Below are 21,572 nucleotides of genomic sequence, written 5' to 3' on the forward strand. Positions count from 1 at the left end.
TGAGCTGGAAGCTGAGGCCAGCAGCATGCAGAAGGCCTCTCAGTAATATGACTCTCAAGCAATCAGTGTCAAAGTTTATGCCTCTTGCTATGTGATCTTTAATAAGTAATTGACACAGCACCCCACATTCTCATGGTCATGCCAACAGCCTTAAATCAGTCACTTATGGGGCTATATAAATCCTCCCATCTGAGTTTAAGTGAAGAATGCATAACTTCACACTTATCAACTGAAACTTGATTTCCCCTATACCATCTGCATCGTTAACAAACTAGAAAATATTAAAATACTTCTTTGTATTCGTCCTCTGCCACATGAAGCATCAGTGCTGCATGATGAAGTCGCCCATCTTTCTTACCTGATCCGCTCTTAGTACAAATCAAATAGTCCTTACCAGTTCTCTGCAACATTTCCTGGAGTTTGTTTTGTATCATAGTTTCACTTTCAGTTTGCAAAGTCTGTAGTGTGGAACAAACAAACTTTACTTAACCCAGCAATTCATACTACAACATTGTGCAACTTGCAACTGCCCTGGGTTTCATTCCTCTGCTAGAGTTTCCCCCGTGCACAGGGCACTTACTCCTGAAACACTTTGATTCCTACTATCATTACAGGGCTGCTTTTGCACTCTAACCTAACCATTTAACTACCCTTCCTTTTTATATTTGTCTGTTGTCGTCACTGGTTCTTGCCGGATATGATAAAGAGTTAGGCAGGTCTGAAATAATATTCCTTGGAATTGCTGGAATCTGTTAAGCGATGAAGTAACCCATAAGTGAGTCATTTCCCCCTCCCATCTCCTTGGAAGCAACCTGCACTGCCTGTTGCCAGACAGACCCAGCGCCAGCATCCAGCATCCTTAGCCAGGGCCCTGTGGGCACCAGCAGAGCTCAATACAGATGTTTGCCCTGGGGTGCCCTTCAAACAAGTTGCTTTCCAAAATTGTGCTTCAGTTCGTGCCTGGCAGTTGGGTCTTGGAGCCAACCTCTGCATTTCCCACAATGCCTCTGAAGCAGTGTCAGTCTGGGGATTTATGGGAAATGAAAAGGGCAATTCAGAGACCCAGCTGCCCAACACTGTTTGCTGCAATGCTGCAACCTGATGATGCAGCTGCACCAGGTAAACCCACCAGAGGGGGCACTGACACAGGAGGGAGCCAACCAGAAAGCATGTTGCTCAAACCTGGAACTGTCCCTGTTGATGGAGGTGGAATCCCTGTTGTCACTACATGGGGAAACGACTGCATTCTTATGTCTCCATAAATCAACCACAACTCGTATGTAATGAAAACTTGATATAAAAACTCACATAAAATATAGTCCGGCCCATCACATGGTGTGAGGGATGGTGGACCAGCCCCCTGCTGAAAAAGTTTGCTGACCCCTGCTCTAACCAACTGAGCTATCCAGGATTCATCTCAGTATTTTATCTTCAGCTATTACTTAAAGCAGATGCAGGAATGTGGGAGAAATTTGATTCTGTTAGCATTTAAAGGCAAACTTACCAAATTTGCACTCTCTGAAACAAACTTACCAAATTTGCACTCTCTGAAACAAACATGAACTGAAAGCTACAATATATAAAATGTTTAACGATGGGACTCATATCTTACAAATGATTACAAATGGCAAGAGGTAGGTCAACTAAAATTAATTGTCACTACAATGATCATGGTAGCCATTCACAACAAAAGCAGCATGAGATTTAGATAATTCCAAGGAATAAATGGCTGGTTATGTAATAGTCCTTAACATCTATTTGCTAATAGAAAGTCTGTCTTTTGAAGATCTGACCAATTTTCCTTATCTGTCAACAGCTGGGGAAGAAATCTGATTCTAATTGATATGAGAAAGGAGCGTGTCAAAAGATAATGCGCAAGATCCTTGGTTTCTCTTGTGCCAAAAAAACAAACAAACCGGGCTTCATATGAAACATGAGAAAATCTCCTTTCCAGAGCAACTGTTGGCATCAGATTAAGCTTTATTGGTTAGGAGCTCTTCTCAGCAGGAAGTAACTAATTTGAATAATACCAACTTCTAGACAATGCTGGTATTTAAACATAGCAATCTATGGTGTAACTGGGTTGCTCCTTGCTTATGCTGTTATCAGGTAGGTTGAAAGTGTTATACACCTTTCACAAAAATTCTGACTTGGCCCACCATCATACTTAATATCTAATTTTGCTGTATTTTTAGACATCAAGAGACATTCTGATTTTGTCCTTTAGTGGGCACTTGCAGAAAAGATTACAAGCTTGGGTTGCTTTTAGAACTCACCCATTCTGAAACCCCTGCATTGGTTGCCAGGTTTGTTTCCAGAACCAATTCAAGCTGCTCATATTAGTGTTCAAAGCCTTAAACAGCTTAGGCAACAACAACAACAACAACAATTTATTATTTATACCCCACCCATCTGGCTGGGTTTCCCCAGCCACTCTGGGTGGCTTCCAACAAAATAATAAAAAATACAATAAAATATCAAACATTAAAAACTTCCATAAACAAAAGTCAGATAGTTGTTTATTTCCTTGACATCTGGTGGAAGGTGTTCAAAGGATGGGCACCACTACCGAGAAGGCCCTCTGCCAGGTTCTCTGTAACCTCACTTCTTGCAGTGAGGGAACTGCCAGAAGGCCCTCAAAGCTGGACCTCAGTGTCTGGGCTGAATGATGGGGGTGGAGATGCTCCTTCAGGTATACTGGGCCAAGGCTGTTTAGGGCTTTAAGGGTCAGCACCAACACTTTGAATTGTGCTCGGAAACGTACTGGGAGCCAATGTAGGTCTTTCAGGACCGGTGTTATGTGGTCTCAGCGGCCAAGTATCTGAAAGACCTCTTCTTTTCCTTCAGATCACTTGGTACTTACACCTTCCTCAGAAGTTTTCCGTGGGGTGGCTTGGGAGAGAGCATTCTCTGTGGCATCCCCAAGTTGTGGAATTCTGTCCGCACAGCAAATGCTACAGCTGCACCTCTTTACACTGCCCTTTGACACCTGAGATATATATGTAACACTGCAACAGTTTTTAATTCAGATTTTCAAAATTGTTGTAACCCACCCTGAGATCTGCTGGTGAAGGGTGGATATTAAGAATAACAGTAGCAGTAATGAAAATATACAATATCTCAGTGACCATCGGCATCAAAGACTGAATGTAAACTGCCTTGGGATCGTAACCGACCCACACAGTTTAAAAAGTGAACAAATAAAGATTGGCCCACAAGGTAATTGAGCAGATGTAAATTGCCTTAAATCAGTTTCAACTAATTACAGTGGGGGTCCCATCAGTTTAAAGTCTGTCTTAATTGATTTGTGGACTGCGCTATAAGCCTTTTAAATCTCCCACCGTAAGGAACCCCTTTCACTGTCACTACTCATTTTCATCCCCCTTTTTAGTACTTAAAAAAAGTTTCATTATATCTTCTTTAAGATGGCATGACAAGACCCATACAGACTATTCAAATGAACGGACATGTCTCTATTTAGGGGCATTAGGCTTATTAAATGCACAATGTTTAGTTTCTTAATCATCCTACCTTTCTGATGACATTCCCCTCCCAGTTTTTCCAGTTTCACAATGGCTCCAGAACCATTTCCGGATTTCTACTCACAAATTAAAAACACACCTAATTAAGGCAGCATGTCTAATGTGTATTAACACACACATATATCAACAGCTAAATCCTTAAGTGCTGGATCTCACTGTCTCAAATAATATCAAACCCAGAGACATTTAAAAACCATATGTACATAAAACTGATGTGGGCAAACACAGTAATCCCACGTGCATGATTCTTGATTGGGTACTTTTCAGCCCGTTACGCAACACAGCCCCATTCTTAAAATAGGGGAGTGGGGCAGGGGAGCACTGGCACATGACTGACTGTCATCCCATTGAGTTGAGGATCATTTGAGAAGCATGCCCCCCAATTTTCAAGTTTCTTCCCAGATTAGGCTTCCAAATTCAACATGGCTGTCAGGCCACTTCTGACCTCATTTATCAATCGGCTGAGTAATGTTCTGCTGATGGGAGAGAAAAGAAAAGAGAGAGAGCGTAAGTGGAGACGGAGTGTCTCTGAAAACTGAGAGGAGGGCAGGGGGTGGAGAGCAATGGAGACATCTGACCTGGACACTGGGACAGCAGATAAATTAGAAAGAGCATAACCCCACGGAGATGCATGCTCCGGCTCATGCAGCAGGCATTAAGGATGAAATATTTTCAGAGTAACAATTCACCTCTAACTGGAAGGACAGGGACTCGCTGACATTTTGGGCAATAAACACAGCCTGCTGGTGCTCCTCTTGGAGGGACGAGACATGGGGAGAGAAGTGAGGAGCAAAAGCAAAATCAGAACGATTTATGCAATCCCAGTTCCTAAGTTCCAGGTTACGCTTACCTTGTTGGTTTAACTCATTTAATAGAGTTGTAGGACTGAGAAGGACCAAAGTATGAGAAGGACCTGGAACTAAGGACCAAAACGAACACGATGTTGGACATCAGTGAGTAGCTCTCCTCATTTAAAAATAAATAAAAAATAAAGCCATTGTGGGGCTCTCTGATTTAGATTGGAACAAGATTTCTGGGAGGTGGGGTATTTGAAGCCAATTCTGCATGTGTCGTTTCCCCAATCAAGATCATGCAAACAAGGATTGAAAGCTGGGAGGAAAGACTGCATTGTTTCTGACTCTTTTTTTTAGGGAAAGGATTAAGCATATCCCTCCACCTCCCTACAGTGACACTGCTCCATTCAGAATGGGAGCCCCTGCCAATTGAGAAGGTCAGAAGATCCAATCACCATTCTCTCATAGCATGTCTGTTTGGACCTTCTTATTAAACGGATATCAATAGGACATACTTTCAAGAAAATTCATTTCAGTTCAATTCTGAAAACCCCAGAGACTCCCAGCTCTGCAGCCCCAGTCATGGAAGGGGTTTGCTGCGGTGAGGAAGAAGGATGCTTCATTGACTTTGGAGAAGCCATTGAGGGGGATTGTGGACACATTCCTTTACCCTGGAGTTTGTGCAGTCAAGGCTGGTTTAATCAGGCAACTGAAAAGAGTTGGATAGTTCCTCTGTAATAAAATTATAATATTAAAAGAAGAAGAAGAAGAAGAAGAAGAAGAAGAAGAAGAAGAAGAAGAAGAAGAAGAAGAATTTATTTCTACCCCGTCCATCTGGCTGGGTTTCCCCAGCCACTCTGGGCAGCTTTCAACAGAACATTAAAACAGAATAAAACACCAAGCATTAAAAACTTACCTACACAGGGATGCCTCCAGATGTCTTCTAAAAGACGGATAGTTGTTTATTTCCTTGAATCTGATGGGAGGGCGTTCCACAGGGAAGAGTCCACTACTGAGAAGGCCCTCTGCCTGGTTCCCTGTAAACCTCACTTCTTGCAGTGAGGGAACCGCCAGAAGGCCTTCGGCGCTGGACCTCAGTGTCTGGGCTGAACAACTGGGGTGGAGATTCTCCTTCAGGTATACTGGGACGAGACCGTTTAGGACTTTAAAGGTCAGCACCAACACTTTGAATTGTGCTCGGTAACATTATATATCGCTGCAATAAATACCACTGCAATATATGCATTTGTATAAAACTTGCCAATTTGCCATTTAACAGTATCCAGTATTGAACAGTATACAGCACTGATAACCAATGTGGGATTGTTCCATCAAAATAATGGATTTGAAAGATATGGGTCATCTAGTCGAACCACCCCATTCAATGACAGGACATGCCATATCCAAATATTTCTAAAATATTAGTTGAGATTTATGTGTTTAATTTATGGATTCATTTATTTAATTTATGAATTGCCTCCCATGAAAATATCTTAAAGCGATTAACAGATAGCAGATAAATGCCGCTTCAGTGGCTGCATTCAGGCTCCCTGTGCACAGATGTCACTTTGGGTTATTTTCTTCCATGGCCTGAGCTTACCTTTCTTCCAACATGGCTCTTTGATAACACAGACTTGCTTCATCCAAGGCTGATTTCTTTCTTCTCCTCTTTGCCACTCTTCCATTTGGGACAGCAGTTTGTCTTTCTAATTGTACTTTGTCTGTTTGTCTGATTAAGCATTTGTCCGGCCTATTATTATTAGTATAAAAATAACATTAAACGTTTTAGATAACTTCTCCAAGGGAAGGGGAGGTGGCTCCAAGATTGCCAAAGGGCTACCAACCAGCACTGCTCTTTGGCTACAAACAGGAAAAACAGGATTACTCTGATTTGAAACTTTCCATGCCCACCCAAAGTGTAGCGAGTGTTCTGCTGCTCCACCACTGCCCACCCATGAAAATCATGTGCATGTGGATACACATACAGTATTTGAGTATATGGAGATTGTATGGTGTGCCATAGACCAGAAGGGGAGGAAGGGGCATAGGGACTGATGACATGACCCATGTCAGAAGCACTTGAAAGGCAAGAAATGCATTTGGTGAAGACACTTCCAGATGGCCCAAGAGAGTGCACTGTGCTGCTTGCCAGGCAGGGAAAGTGAGAACAGCCAAGGCACGCCTGTCCCCTTGCCCTAAGGCAAAATGTATTCTCTTTCCCAGCTAATACGACACACAACCACTCGTGTTACACTGATTGGGTTGCGGGGAGAAAGTGCCAGCCAACATTCTGCCTTCAGGCCCAGGCAAGGCAGACATAAAATATGGGGCAGGGGAGAATCAGTGAAGACAGACTTGTGTCCCCCTTAGCAACTGCCAACATCCACCTTGGGGTGCTTTCCCAACAGTTGAAGAAACACAGACCCAGATAGATGATGGGCAAGTTCTATGGAAGCATGTCCTCCCCATCACCTGGAAATATGGCCGTGAGGTTGAAAACAGAGTTGCTGTTGAACAGCCTAGAAAGAAGACAATGGGCATGTGATCATCTACCCTGCAGGCAAAAACCACTTGAACAGTCATTCCACCTCTCCAGGGAATGCTGGGAATTGTAGTTTTATGAGGGGGGCTGGGGAACTCTGAGAGAAGCTCCCCAGCACCCGTACCAACCTACAGCTCCCAGGGTTCTTTGGAGGAAGCCACGACAGATATTATACAATAAGTATAAATTTGCTGGATATCTAGGCCCTACAAGAGAGATTTCCCCAGTCAACTGCTCAGTCAACACACCCACATGCTGTTGCCCAATACAGTATCCATTTCTATACAATGGAACTCAACACCCTGTCTCTGAGAGCAAGCCCAACTGAAATCTGATTATGGAATCCCACTTTGCAAGCCCAGCAAGGCACGTGATCTGAAGGAGTTTATGTTAATCCACATTATCCCCCAAACTGCTCCATTCCTTTGATGTGCTGTGGAAAATAGCAGCATTTAAGTTTTCATGCCATGTGAATGGCGGAAATGTAGATTCTCGTTGGCGCAGCTACTATTTTGAGAGATTGTTAACATCACTGGATTTGGGGGAAAGCAGGGAGAATTGCAAGGTGAAGACAAGAAGAATGCCAGAGGTGTCACCCAAATGAAGGATTGGGTCAATTAATAGTCCTGATTTTGACTTATTATTTGATAAATTTGATACAGCATTTCAGTGAACGTGATCATCTCAAGACCTTTGATGGAAATAGTTTCACAGGCAAGTCATTCATTGTCTGGCAAATGATTGTCTGGCAAGTCATTCTCTGAATGAGTAAATGTGATCAATTGTTTACAACAACGCCTTCCATACTGACCCCTCTCACATAGACAGAAGAAGTCCTATTGAAACCTGATTTAAAATTCACCTCTTAATATTTAAATGGCTGTGATTATCAAGTCTGTCATTTAATCATATGGATTAACTGGTGACTGCTTTCAGCTCTGGACATTGTCTAGGAAGGAAAGAAGTGAGGGCAGGTAAAAGGAAATATCACACATCAGCTATCAAATCATTGTATAAAAATATCCCCATTGAAGCTGTTGCAATGTAGTATGTCAATGTATTTTCTGGACAAAGGAGATGCTGACAAGTAAGTATTTTAGCTGATGGCTGGCAGCCATTCTACCAAGCCTGTCTCCTAAGCTAAGTGGTCATGTTCTCAGGTCAGTATTAGGGTGGGAACACCCTCAGGGCAGCAGGAAATGGGACTGTGGATTAGTAAGAGTCTCCTATGCTTCTGGTTCAAATGCAATTACCTTGCTATTCTTAACTTTTGCCTCATTTATTTATGTATCTATTGGAAACATGTATTCCCTGCTTTTCTATTTACTCCTATATCCACCAGAAAGAGATTCTAATGATTTTTTAAGGAGATTCTTACTCAGGACATCCAATCACATTCTCAGTATTTTTTTGCATTTAAAAAAAAATGTTTTCTGTTTCTATTATCTTCCTCTTGCCACCTCTCTCTTCAGCTACTGGGTCCTGCTCAGGACAAAATTCTTAAAACACAAGTCTATGATTAATAGAATACAGCACCTACCTATTAATCATACTGATTCATGAGGCAGATGTCAAGGTAAACATCACAATGAAAGGATACAATGAAAGTACTTAGAACAAAGTCAAAAATTAAATCTGGCAAAAAGACATGGCAGGAAAATTAAACTGCATTAAGAGCTTAGGAGAATGCTTTCAATCTCACTCTAAAGATAATTAGGGATGGGATTTGGTGAATGAAGGGAGGAGGGAGAAGAGTGGTGTAGGGTGAGGTGCCATAACTAAAAAGGCCCTGCTCATTGTTGCCACCCAGAAGATGGAAAGAGGAAGATGAGCTCTGCCAGCCATGGGTGTAGCCAGAATTTTTGTTATTTGGGGGGGGGGGAGGCAGAACCACAGTTATTTAAGTTTGTTTGTTTATGGGGGCAGCAGCCCCCTGCCCCCCTTGGCTACGCCCATGCTGCCAGCCATTGGCTCTGGCTCCATCTACTGCTGACCTTCCTGTATTTCACCCTAGAAGCCCCACAGCGTGCCACCCACCATTGCTAATAACTATTTTGGTCATTGTCTGAAGGAGCTGCAAGCCCTCTCGCTGTGCCTAGGTCAGGACTGTGTGAGAGGTTTGCCCCTGCTATCTTTTCCCATGAAGAATCATTTCTCTGAAGATGCTATTAGCCTCAGTTAGAAAAACTTGCAGGCATAACACTGTGTACTGACTGTGTTCTTCTAAATAGCAGCTTTGTGGTGTGTCGGTGTGATTTTCAACAGGGAAATCATGTGTGTCGGCTGAGGAAGGTTAACCTCCTCGCAGCCCCAATCCAAGTCTCTACAACTGGTTTTGTAAATTGAAAATAAATAAATAAATTGTGAAATCCATTCATAGAACTCCCATGGCACATCTGATTTGACAGAAGCTCTTTATTTCCTAACCACTGGGAACACTTAAGGGAGGGTGTCAAACTGAGCTCCTGCCTTTTGGTAGTTAATGTTATGTTTGTGCCTGAACTTCAGAACAGAGCAGGGAACTAACACAGTTACATTGGGGGCACATGAACTGGAAAGTGCTGATTCTCATGCTTGCATACACTGGAATACTCCATCTTATTGGCTCCCCAAAGTTCCCCAGGAGGCCTTTGAAGTCCCACACTCTCCCATCTCATCCCAAAGCAGCCAGCCAGGATATAAACATGTCTCCAGTAATTTTAGTAGTATGGGTTCCTCTGTTCTGCAGGGCAAGGATAACTTTCAGCCAGGATTGGGCCTGGCTCCTTCCCCCACTGTCAAGACCTGGGGAGGACTTGGAGGCTTACATTATCCCAATTTTTAACTACCGGTATCTCCTTAAAAACCTCTTCAAAATCCAACCAGGTGCAACACATCATTGATGAAAGCTGTACAGGGTTACACCATAAGAGGTTTTGGCCCATGTTATGATTTCACAGCTGCCCTGAAATCTGGTATTCAGAGTTAATATATCCACAGGAATTTTTATCCCATTTGGTTCATTCTATTTTATTTTATTTTTATTCTGTTAACTCTATCCTATTGATTCAAATGTGTTTTCATTCCCCCAGATGGTCCCCTTTTGCATTTGCTATTTTTACGGGAAAGGCTTCTGCTGGAAGCAATATATAACAAGGCTTCGCTCTGAAATCCGGCAGGACTCTGCCCCCCAAGTTTCCATGCGACTGGATTCTCCCCCCTCCCCTTTTAAAACCACGTTTTGAATGCAGAATGGAACAAATAAATGAGAACATGACTCCTGAATGCAGAAAGAAACCCCAAAGGTCAGCTGGGTTATAGGTATGCAGATGACAAGCTATGATTCTGTTGATACAATTGCTTTTCCTGGCCCATTCCACACCTGCTGTTTGCTTTCAAACATTAATAAAAGCTGTTAAAATGCCACTGTATTGACATTCTAGTGCTCGTTTCTTGGGCTGTAGCTCTTTGCCAGGCTTGCTAAATTTCCTGCAGTAAACCTTTCTATATTGGCGCTTCCTTTCAAAACATTTATTCTCCAACCATCATTTTGATGTGATGTCATGATTTTGGCTTAAACAAAGCTTGGCACTCCCCCTTGTAACCCTAACCCCTCTCCCTTTCAGAGCGTTGGATAGCTGTATTTCTGAAGATAACACACATTCAGTCAACAAATTAATGTTATTAATTGTGTTGCTGCCACAAAGTGTCCAAGGTGATGTACAATTTCTAACAATTCAACTAACTTTTAAAAAAACGAATTCATGGAGTTTGCTACCACAAGGATGGTAGCGATTTGTGATTTGTATTTCTTCGACGGATGTAATTTTATTGCTGGTTTTATCCTGCTTACCATCACGATAGCTCCCCCCCCCCCTTAATGTTGGCGGTATAGAATTTTTTGCCAAGGAAATGTTGGTGGTTCCCAGCTTAGTTGGGTCTTTTAAACGAGAATTAGACAATTCATAGAGGATTGGGCAGTCAATCCATACTGTTAAATCACATCCCCATATACAGAGACAGCATACCTCTTAGTATTAGATAACTGAGATAAACAACACAACAGGAAAAAGCTGTCCTCTTCATGCTCTGCTTACAAGTATGCCCAGGGCCATCTCACAGCTCAGTGGAAACAGTATGCTGGGCTGTGTTTGGATCCAGGGTTTTTTTATGTTCAGTGTGTAATTTTGCTCCAAGTTCAGGATTTCCGCCTTTACTTCAGTAGCTAGGATTGAGCCAAAAGACCGAGTCACACTGAGGTTGTATGCAAAGTGAGTTTAGCACAGAGTTTAGCATGTGTCTCCCAAGGTTTTGGTACATGGTCATCATAGTCAATTGTTTGCTTAATTCTGGTTCAGAATTCAACTCAATATTATAATGCTATATGTGTGAGAGGAACCAAAGCCATGGGTGTGGCCAGGCTTTATGTTAGGGGGGCAGAACCTCAGTTAGTTAAGTATTTTGTATTGATTTACTTGATTTACAGGGGACAGTTGCCCCCCTTGGCTACGCCCATGCAGAAGGTCCCAGGTTCAACCCCAATTTTTTAAAAAAACAACAATGTATCATTAATTACTTTTCACATGAGTCTCAAGGAAATGTACAAACATTCTATCTATTTTCTATCTATCTTATGCTTTTACTGTATATGTGTTGGAAGCCACCCAAAGTGGATGGGGGTAGAAATAATAAAATTATTATTGTTATCATTATCATTATTATCATTTTCTATCCACATGCATATACATAATTTTAAAACTATATAAAAAAACTAAAAATGAGTTTGAAAACAAAACAAAATAAGGATCCTAGGAAAAGACCAGCTGGTAAAGCTTGTCAAAACAAAAATGTCCTCACTTGTTTCCAGAAAGTACAGATAGTGGGCACTTTCAGGAATTCTGTATCTCAACAGGAATGTTGTTCCACAAAACAGAGGCAGCCCCACCAAAAGCCCTGCTCTGAGTTGCTCTGGAGAGGACTTCTGATGTTTTATGAACTCCAACGAGAAATTAGCCTGCAAAACACTGTGACCTACTGGTTATATAAGGGAAAGGGTGATCTCACAAGAAATCTGGTGGCAGCCAGGTAATGGGAAGGACTAAGGCCATGGAGAGCTGTTGTTGGTTGCAATAGACAGTACTGGCTTGGATGAACAAATTGCTTGACCTGATACAAGTGTAGAAGAAATTACTCCACAACATAGACCATTGGTTTGACTCAGAACAAAACAGCTCCCTACGTGTTTGCTGATTGGCTATTCCTGCAGAAAATTAATTTGAGAGCCCCTGTGGTCAGAGTGTCAGACTAGGACCTGGGAGAGACCAGGGTTCAAACCCCCACTAGGCCATGAAGCTCACTGGGTGACCTTGGGCCAGTCACTGCCTCTCAGCATAGCCTGCCGTACCTCACAGGGTTGTTGTCGGGCTTAAATTAGGAAGGGGGAGAACCATGTAAATGCCACCTTAAGCTCCTTGGATGCAAAGATGGGATATAAACGCAATAAATAAATGGCCGGAAACTGCAGGAGGGAAGAGTACTCTTTTGGTTGCAAGCTCTCCACAGACATCTGGTTGGCCACTGTGAGAACAGGACAAATCTTTGGTCTGATCCAGCAGCGTCTTCTTAACATATTGTGACAAGAATCACCAAAGTTTGAGGAGACGAAGAATTCTGCTGACTATTTCACGTTTGTTGAAACAATTCCATTCAGAAATAAGGACGTGATGAACTTGTAGTGCATTCCTGGTTCCTACGTTTCTTTGTTTTTGAATTGTTTCTTAGCTGGTGAAGAATGTAGCAGAGGTGGCATCTCCCATTTGTGCAAAGATTGTGCTGCCGTGCAGTTGTTAAAGACACAGCAACACCTTTCAAGGCTAAATGCCTTTGTTCTCACAGAAAACCATTCAAACTGGCAATGTTAACATGCGCCTCAATTTGGGAATGTTCCACAAAGTTCTGTCCACAGCTGGAAGGAATATAAGTTTGGGGCATTTCCTGGGAGATATAAATTAGAAGCGTCACCTCCAGCAGTTCGAATCCCTGGGGTCACCAGCTTTATTCCAAAACTGATAGGAGACAAGCAGGAAGTGTTTCTACTTTGATGAATTAGGTGCATAAAATCCATGAAGAGATAATGAGTGAAGATACCTTTTCCTTTTTTCATGGGGATAATATTTCATGATTGAGGGAGGGAGGGTTGGGGTGAAATAATTAGCCATTTGTGATTAACTCTGTTCACGGGTATTCTGTTTCTTTGTTCTGTGATGCTGCCTGGAGCTAATTTTTTAAAAATGACCCAACAACAACAGAAATAATTTCTCTTAATAACTAATGGCTACGTCAAAACCTGGAAATCAAATCAAAATTGTCCAAAAGTGAGACGCAGGTTGAGGATTCCTTCCCGCGCTAGAAAATGAATGCTCACAAAGCAAGTTCTAAAATGATACAAAGCAAGTTTTATTAAGTCTAGTGGCATTGCTATAAAACTGTCTGCTACATGTTTGGGTGTGGCAAAACGAAGTGCATGATCTTTATCTCACTTCCTCCTGATGCTATAAAAATGGTGGTATTCAGTCATGGTCATTTGGGCCCTGAACCAGAAATGTTGACCTTGGTCTTTTCTTCAGCTGGTACTACAAGTTCAGTGAAAGACCCTCAGATCTTTGTCAGGATTAAATATGAGTCGCCCACAATCAAATCAATCAAATCCTCTGGTGTGTTCAATGCTTGGACTTCAAATCCTTTGGCTGTGTTCCCTGGTGGCCTCACCATCCTAAATCCCTCTCCAAGGGTAAGACATGGCAGACCTCAGACTGCCCTTTATTTGATGTGGCCTTTGGTAGTTTCATCTCCACAGCCATTGAAAACATATCCCAATGATCTTTTATTTGCCATTTGAGGGTGAGGTTTGGAATCTAGCCATGCTTTCTACCATTCTGTCTCTCCACAGTGCACACAGAGGCCTATAGCTCCTTTGTGAAACTGTTCTGATGAAGCAGTTCAAATATATATACAGTATATCATTCAACTTGGAGGCAGGAGCGTCCTTCATTTAGCCATTGAAGAAAATGGGATTGCCACCTGTTCTCTATGCTTGTCAGTGGTAAGGCAGAGAAAGAACTCCCCCTTTTAAGCAATGTCTGATTTCTATTTTATTTTTACAGGTACTCATTCCTAAGTACAACAGAGTACTTGAGACAAAATGTCTAGCTCCCCGCTCTAGTTTGGTTTTCCACTGGTTATTGTTTAAAATACAGAGATTATGAGGTCAAAACATTCACAGCCAATATTTCCCCTAATGAAAAATGTAGTCAGGCATAAGTCAATGATCAAATCCATATGCTGAGTGTTCCATGCTACAGTGATTTCCACTAGACAGGACTTCAATAAATCTAATTTTGAAAGAAATTATATGCATCTGATGCTGTTGTCTTAACAGCTGCCACCTTTGTGCTACTTTTTCCTCCAGATTTCAATCTCTGTGCCAAATGAGCTGATACCACACTGATGGGCATGATAAGAAGGTTAAGACAACCAGAAGCAAGATAAGAAATAAAACCCACCAGCAGCTTCATCTGGCACCATATGTGGGTTACTGAGCCTGTCTCACTTAGTAAATGATGCTTCATCAGATCACAAATAGAATGAACCAAGTTATCCTGGTTGTGTTATTTACTTGCTTCCATAATGCAAGAATTAGGACTTCTGTGATGAATTTAGCAGCAAGATACCAAGGAGTCAACAGATGTGATTTGTGGTTGTCCTGTGGAACTCAATGCCTCTATAAGGCACATTGGTAGAATATCTAGAGTTCATAAAATGCTTGCACAGATAATTAGTATAACATATTTATTCAGTTGTTGGCATCTGTCTGTCTCGGGAGAAAATGAAGGAGTCCGCCTTTGGGGGTGAAGTCAAACCATTGGAGAGTTACAACACCTGCTGTAGTTGTAGGGACTGATATGGGAGAGACATGTTTTAATGCAGCTGGGGCAGATGAAGGCATCCGGTTGTGCTGATACAGATGCACTGTGGCCTTTCTTCTCTCTGTGCTCCTCCCAGCAGTGGTTGACCTTGGGGTCTCAAATTTCAGCAGCGCCCTTTGTGATGCCAAAATTTGGTGCCACTCACCTCTCACTTTCCATTCTATATCATAGTTATGGCACTCCTGTGGTGCCTCCAAGGCTCTGTGTGAGCTAGTGTGGTGTAGTGGTTAAGAGTGGTAGACTCGTAATCTGGGTTTGCGTCTCCGCTCCTCCACATGCAGCTGCTGGGTGACCTTGGGCTAGTCACACTTCTTTGAAGTCTCTCAGCCCCACTCACCTCACAGAGTGTTTGTTGTGGGGGAGGAAGGGAAAGGGGAATGTTAGCCGCTTTGAGACTCCTTCGGGTAGTGATAAAGTGGGATATCAAATCCAAACCCTTCTCTTCTTCTTCTGTGCCAAGTGCAATCGAAACGTGTTGCATTTCCCACAACCCATCTCTGCTCCCAGCAGTCATTTCTCCTCTACTCACTGTTATGGATGCGCGACCTGACTGTCTCCAGGTAATGTGATCTTCTGCAAGGGATTTCCACACAGTGGGGTTGATGTTGCCAGCCTTCATGTCATCTTTGTAATGCAGAGTTGGTCTACCCATGAACCTGGTGCCTGAAGCTAGCTTCCTGTAGAGCACATCCTTGGGGATCCATATTTATTATATTTATTATATCATTGTGAACTGACAACAAATATTACATAAATGATTACACAAATCTGGTGTTTGGAACTTGGAAAAGACCTCTGAAGCTTATAAGGAAATGTGCAGGTCAGGAACATTAGAGGTGGGAATAGGAACAGCACTTTATTCCTGGCTATAGTGCAGCCCTCTAATACGCAGGCTGGGCAAATCAGAAGCTGAACTGTGTCTTGCAGTCTAGAACAAGCAGGAAAGTCTTCATTCTCAGAGCCTTCCTGGGGAGAGAAAGCATTTTGAGTGTTGAGCCACTGGGTGTTCCACTGCTCTCCATAAATGTTTAGTAAATTCTATAACAGGCCACCTATGTCAGTATTTCATGTCTTTTCTGTGTAATCAATAGAACACTTCCATCTGCCATTAAACATATCCTTCCTCCCTTTGTGTGCCATATATCATCCTTTCAAATGCTGCTGCCAGGAAAGAGGACTCAGCCTGGAGTTGGCTGACAGCAGAGCAGCTTTCAAGTCTTGCAAAATAATTTGATTTGTTAATGATAATGATGTCCTTGTTGACAGAATCTAGCAGCAACACATAAAGCACAAGATTTCTCTGTTTCTGATTCCACATTATTAGAAATCTTTGAATAAGTCACTTATAAATTGCACACTGAGATAGATTACCCAACGGAGCAAGGTCAGGAAGATTTGGAAGCATGTGGGGGATATTATGCTCCATGCAGCTGTCCTGCAATGTGCTGCACTCTTTAGATGGTATTTACTTCATTTCTTTCAACCTGTAGTAAGCCAGACTGCCTGCATTTTGGGCCCACCTGTGCCCCTGGTGTGGAAGACTCTGGCAGTACTAAAACCTAAGCCTACTTCTCCTCCAATTTAAGTCAAGCCTCATTACTGTAAATGTCAGTATACATGCATTCCCATTTTTGATTGTTTTTTGGTCTTGGTGAGATCCATAAAGCCACACAAATGTGAAGAAAATCTATGGGGAAATGGTGAATTTATAAATATATGTGTCATCATAGCACCCTCCATATATACCAGGTAAAGTTATAGCAATTGTAGCCTTACAAAGGAATGATCAAGAGTCTAAGGCTGCAGTACTGAACTAGGGAGGAAGCTCAGTTGAACAATGTGGAACTTCATTCAGAGAAAAATGTACACAAGGTTGCACTGCATGAAGATGAATGTTGCATGGTTTTAAACAATCAAATTTGGGGGTGATTAAATAAGTCAGACCCATGATTTGTCTCAGTCTGACCTCAGTTCTGCTTCTCACTTCAAAGCACAGGGGCTGGCTTGGCTCTGTTGTATCTGCTGGCACCTTTGTTACGTTCCTTCGCATATGATTCAGATCTGGGGCTGTGTATCAGGGGGACATAGTGAGGTAATGACCTTTACCAAGGCCCCTAGCAAATTATCAGAATGAGTAAAAATGGCTACAGTGGTACCTGTGGTTACGGATTTAATTTGTTTCAGGGTGCCGTGTGCACCCTGAAAAATCCGTAACTAGAGGTGCCACTTCTGCGCACAAGCACGGCATGATAGAGCGCTTCGGCGCACACACGCACCATGCAGAGTGCTTCTGCGCATGCATGAGTGGAGAAACCCAGAAGTATACACTTCTGGGTTTGCCATGGCCATAACCCAAAGATTCCATAACCTGGAGGTTACGCAACACGAGGTACCACTGCACTTGGTCTGCTTGGAGTTTGGAGCTGCAATGGATGCATCCCAGATTTCTCAACACCCCCTCACACTGAATCACAGAATTGTAATCACAGAAACTTTCACCCAGCATGGGGCTTGAACCCACGACCCTGAGAATAAGAGTCACATGCTCTGCCAACTGACCTATCACCAGAATGTATGAGATTCATCCTCCCGAAGACCCTGCCTTCAAAGCAACCAGCTGAGCCTCCATCTGCATGAACTGCCACTCTACCTTTTGATCACAATTCATGGCAGTTCTTCTTATCTGCAGCCTCCTCTAGTAAGAATTTACTGCTGGAACAAGCTATTGTCCAATCTAGCCCAGCATCCTTTCCTCACAGAGACCAACCAGATGCCTGTGGGAAACCGGGGAGCAGAACATGAGAACAAGAACACTCTCCCCTCCTGTGGTTTCCAACAACTGGTATTCGGAAACATTGCTGCTTCCAACTCATCATCACACCAAGCTATAACTATTTGTCCTTGGCCAACTTGGACCATAGCTAGAAAAGGGGTTCATTGATCCATCTGGTGCTCTCATGATGAGTCTCTCATTCCCTCCACTAGTCTGCTCACACACAATGACCAGATTTGGCCCAGGGACCTCCAGCTGCTGATTCCTGAGGAAACAACACCCATCTTACTCTCCTCGTTGTTCCTTAGGCTAGACGGCCATGGCTCTACCTCACAGATTGTTCTTCACCCAGAACGCTTGCAGTCTCCTGGGTCTTTGCTGTTTGCCTCTTTCTCCCTTTCCCCTGCCATTCTGTGCCCCCACCCTCCATTCCATTCCATTCCATTCCATTCCACCAGCTGCAAAGCAATTTTGAAATCAATATTTTTCTCCTCCAGATTGTAATTGTGTTTTAGGTGAATTAGGCTATAGATCAGGGTGGGATTAGTTTATAGATCAGCGTCTGGGCTGGATGCAGCTGATGTACACACACATTAGCTCCCCCCTCCATCTGTTTGGCCAGTGTCAGCATATGCAAGCCTATCCAGCCGCATTGGGTGGGCAGAGAGGGAGGAGAGCAAGCGAGATTTAGCAGGCAGAAATCCCCCAAACATAAGACACTTTTGGTGCTCTGTGTGAGAGGGGGTATTTGCTTTATGAGTCTCCATGGAGCTCGAGGGTTCTGAAATAAGGACATTCCTTCAAAGTAAGTGACATATAATAGTCCTGAGAGTAAAACTAGGAAGACTGGAGATATGTAAAAGCTGTGGGGATCTGGGAACACAGGAGGGAGGGAGGGAGAAAATGGCTACCAGCTCTGTAGCATACCAGGAGAAAAAGAGCCTGGTCTCCTTCACCCACCTCTGTAGATGCAGCCACCACCATTTTCTCCATCTGTCTTGGAGAAGCTAGAATCTGTCTTCAGTTTGGCATTTACCACCAGAGCCTCCAGTGGCTATTATGGACATTAGCAGGTGAAGCCTATAGCCCATGGAATCTCATTTTGATAGGGTTTAGGAAACCACTGAAATTGTTGAGGGTTTTTTTTAGTTGTTTTTTTTAAAACAAAAACAAAACAAAAACACCTGCCTTTGAAATCCCGGTAATGTCTTGGAAAATCTGGATGTATGATGGCCTTAATTTGGGGAAAGAAACCATGAAGAGCAAAAACAGGATGGAGAAACATCTTCAAGAACTATAGCTCTATAGGTACACGTCCACCTTCTTTCATAGTGGCTCATCACTGATGCACAGCCACTGCGTGGTATCTGTGTTGAGGGTTACTTTTGCATCAGCTGTGTGTCAATGCTTAATCAACTGGGCCAGATTAAGAACGTTAGAGGCCCTAAACTCTGAAAAGATTGTGTTTCCCCCTTCCATATGCCATTCAAAATAAAAAGAATACTTAAACCATAAAATAAAAACTTATTTTCCAAAATGACACAAAATTCACATGTCTGCTGAAATTAAAATGGCTTCTTTCCAGATCTGTGACTCTGTGCAACCATTTCATCAATTTATCTTTCTCCCCTTAAAAAATACCCAGGCATTTCTGATTTATGTTTGCTTTTTAGTCTCAAAGCGACCTGCCGGTGAATGATAACACCTTGCCCAGGCTGTCCAGTGAGCTTCAGAGGCGAACGGGGACTTGCCCATGCCCTCCACTGGCCCCTCGTCCTCACCTATCAAGGCTTCACCAGAGCTGCTGAACAGTCCTGGCCAAGCTGAGTGCTCTACTTCCCTTCTCTTTGGCCTATCAAAGCCCTTCATTCTGCCCCCTCCACTCCTATCTAGGCCTTGGATAAACCTAATGCTGGCATCTCCCCAATCCAACCCCTGTTGAGTTGCCTGATGTCCCTTGTTTTAAGAGATGTCCTATATTTCAGAACATCAGTTTTTCATAAAATGTAATGGGCACCCTTTATTTCCAGAAAGCAGCTCCATAGAATTCCCTGAAACAACCGCCACGTCTCCACCGTGTCTATTAAATTTTGAATGGATACCCGTAGGCTCACGGCATGCTGGCACACAGGCTTCCTTGAAGCTTTTCTCTTCAGTCCTCCTGTCCCGTGCCCACCCCCCGCCCACTCTCCCCACTATCTCTTCCCTCTTTTGGCACCAGGGCAACACAGGCTGATTTACTCTAATTAATGATGCCACCTGGGTTGGATTTCATTAGCTTCAATTTACATAACTGACTGGCTCTCCTCAGCCCAAGGCCTCAGGCCCTCCATGGATCTGCCATCCTGCCAGCGGTTAAGGATGATTCTCCATAGGCCTGACTTCTATCCCAACATGGCCAATCCTCTCCTTTTTCCATTAGGCCTCATGTAGCTTAAATGAGGCACTGCCTACGCAGAATGCCAATCCCGACCACTAGCTGAGAAAAACAGTTTCCCTCCTTTAGCTTCAATGCACCTTCTGCTTTCTATAATTAGTAGATGTTCAGGTCTGCCACTTCAGGGGCTTCCCTTTAAATAACCCTCTCCCTCCCTTTTCTCTTGAACAGGGCACGCTGAGAAGATAAACTGCAGCTAAAATAAGCCGCTCTGTTTAAATCTGAGCAGCCATGCATGACATATCAGAAGTTCGGAGTCATGTGTGCAACAGAGGCAATGCTCCAGCTCATTTTGCTTTGATGATAAAATCTAGTGTGTCCTCCACCCCCACCCCACCCAGCAAGGATTCTTTTCTTTCTTTTAACAAGTATCAAGCTATTTCAAGGAAGGGAGAGTTTCCCTCCAACAAGTGATATGGGTAGCGGGGATAGAAAGGTTTCCTGGATAAGAGATGCCCATTTCCCTTTCTTTCCCTCAGCCCCTGCCATTTATTTTCTGAAGAACTCCTTTGACATGGAGCCACAGTTATTTGACGAGATGAAATATCGACGGAGCTCAACAGAATGCTGCTCCCTTGGTAAATGGATAGTGAGGCAATGGCATGACTTGTCCCTGGCATTCTGCTCCAACTTTCCGAAACAACCCTCTCTTCGTCTGCCGTTCTCCATATGCAGCTAGGAAAGATACTGGGCCAGGATTTCAGAGATCAGTTACACCCGTAAATCAGTCAGGACAGATAGCAAGCTCGGTTTCACCCCTCATAAATCCAGGGTGATTCCAAAGGAGTCAGTGGAGTTATTTTGGATTTACACCTGGTGTAATGAGGATTTGGAATCTGAGATCCAGGACTAGAGCTTTCAAAAGGGAGGTCACTCTAAAACGAGGCATGGTGTGTTGGAGAACAGAATCTGAGTGTCAGGTCCTTTTTAGATCAATGGGTCTAGACCCAGCAAAGCTTGTAGCAGATTAAAGTTTGTGTCTCAGATTCTCTTAGTCTGGTTGCTCCAAGTTGTCATTATCATAAACTTTTGTTGCACTAGCAAGAGGCCATGGCATCACTCAAAAACATCAACAGCCACTAAATATACGGTAGAACCACAGCCCAAAATTGCTCGTGGTGTAAACCAAACAGTTTCAGTTGGTTTTTCCTCTTTGCTTACCCCTAGTTTGACTGAGATTAGAACCTGCGAGTCCATTCCAATGGACTCTGTTCACTGGAACATAGGAATCTGCCTGATGCTGAGCCAGATGACTGGTCCATCAAGTCTTCATTTGCACTGACTGGAAACAGTCTCCAGGGTCTCAGACTGAAATCTTTCCTAACCCTACCTTGAGATGCTGAGGACTGAACCTGGGGCATTTTGAGTGCAATGTATGTGCTCTACCACAAAGCCATCGTCCTTCATAATTACAACTAGCCTAAGTGCTCATGTTCTGATATGCAGACCAAAATCCACTAGAGCAGGCATGTCCAACTCCCAAGAGACTGTGATCTACTCACATTATAAAAATACTGGCT

General features: G+C 43.2%; 1 long non-coding RNA gene across 1 annotated transcript in view; it reads left to right on the forward strand.

Moving 5' to 3' along the window:
• The window catches only part of LOC117047073, a 66,030-nt gene that overhangs the window by 34,891 nt on the left and 9,567 nt on the right, over positions 1-21,572 (forward strand). The window contains exon 2 of the long non-coding RNA XR_004426660.1: positions 9,950-10,162. This is a non-coding gene — a long non-coding RNA (uncharacterized LOC117047073). The remainder of the gene's footprint in view (positions 1-9,949; positions 10,163-21,572) is intronic.

Source organism: Lacerta agilis, chromosome 5, assembly GCF_009819535.1.
Source record: "Lacerta agilis isolate rLacAgi1 chromosome 5, rLacAgi1.pri, whole genome shotgun sequence".
Taxonomy (NCBI): domain Eukaryota; kingdom Metazoa; phylum Chordata; class Lepidosauria; order Squamata; family Lacertidae; genus Lacerta; species Lacerta agilis.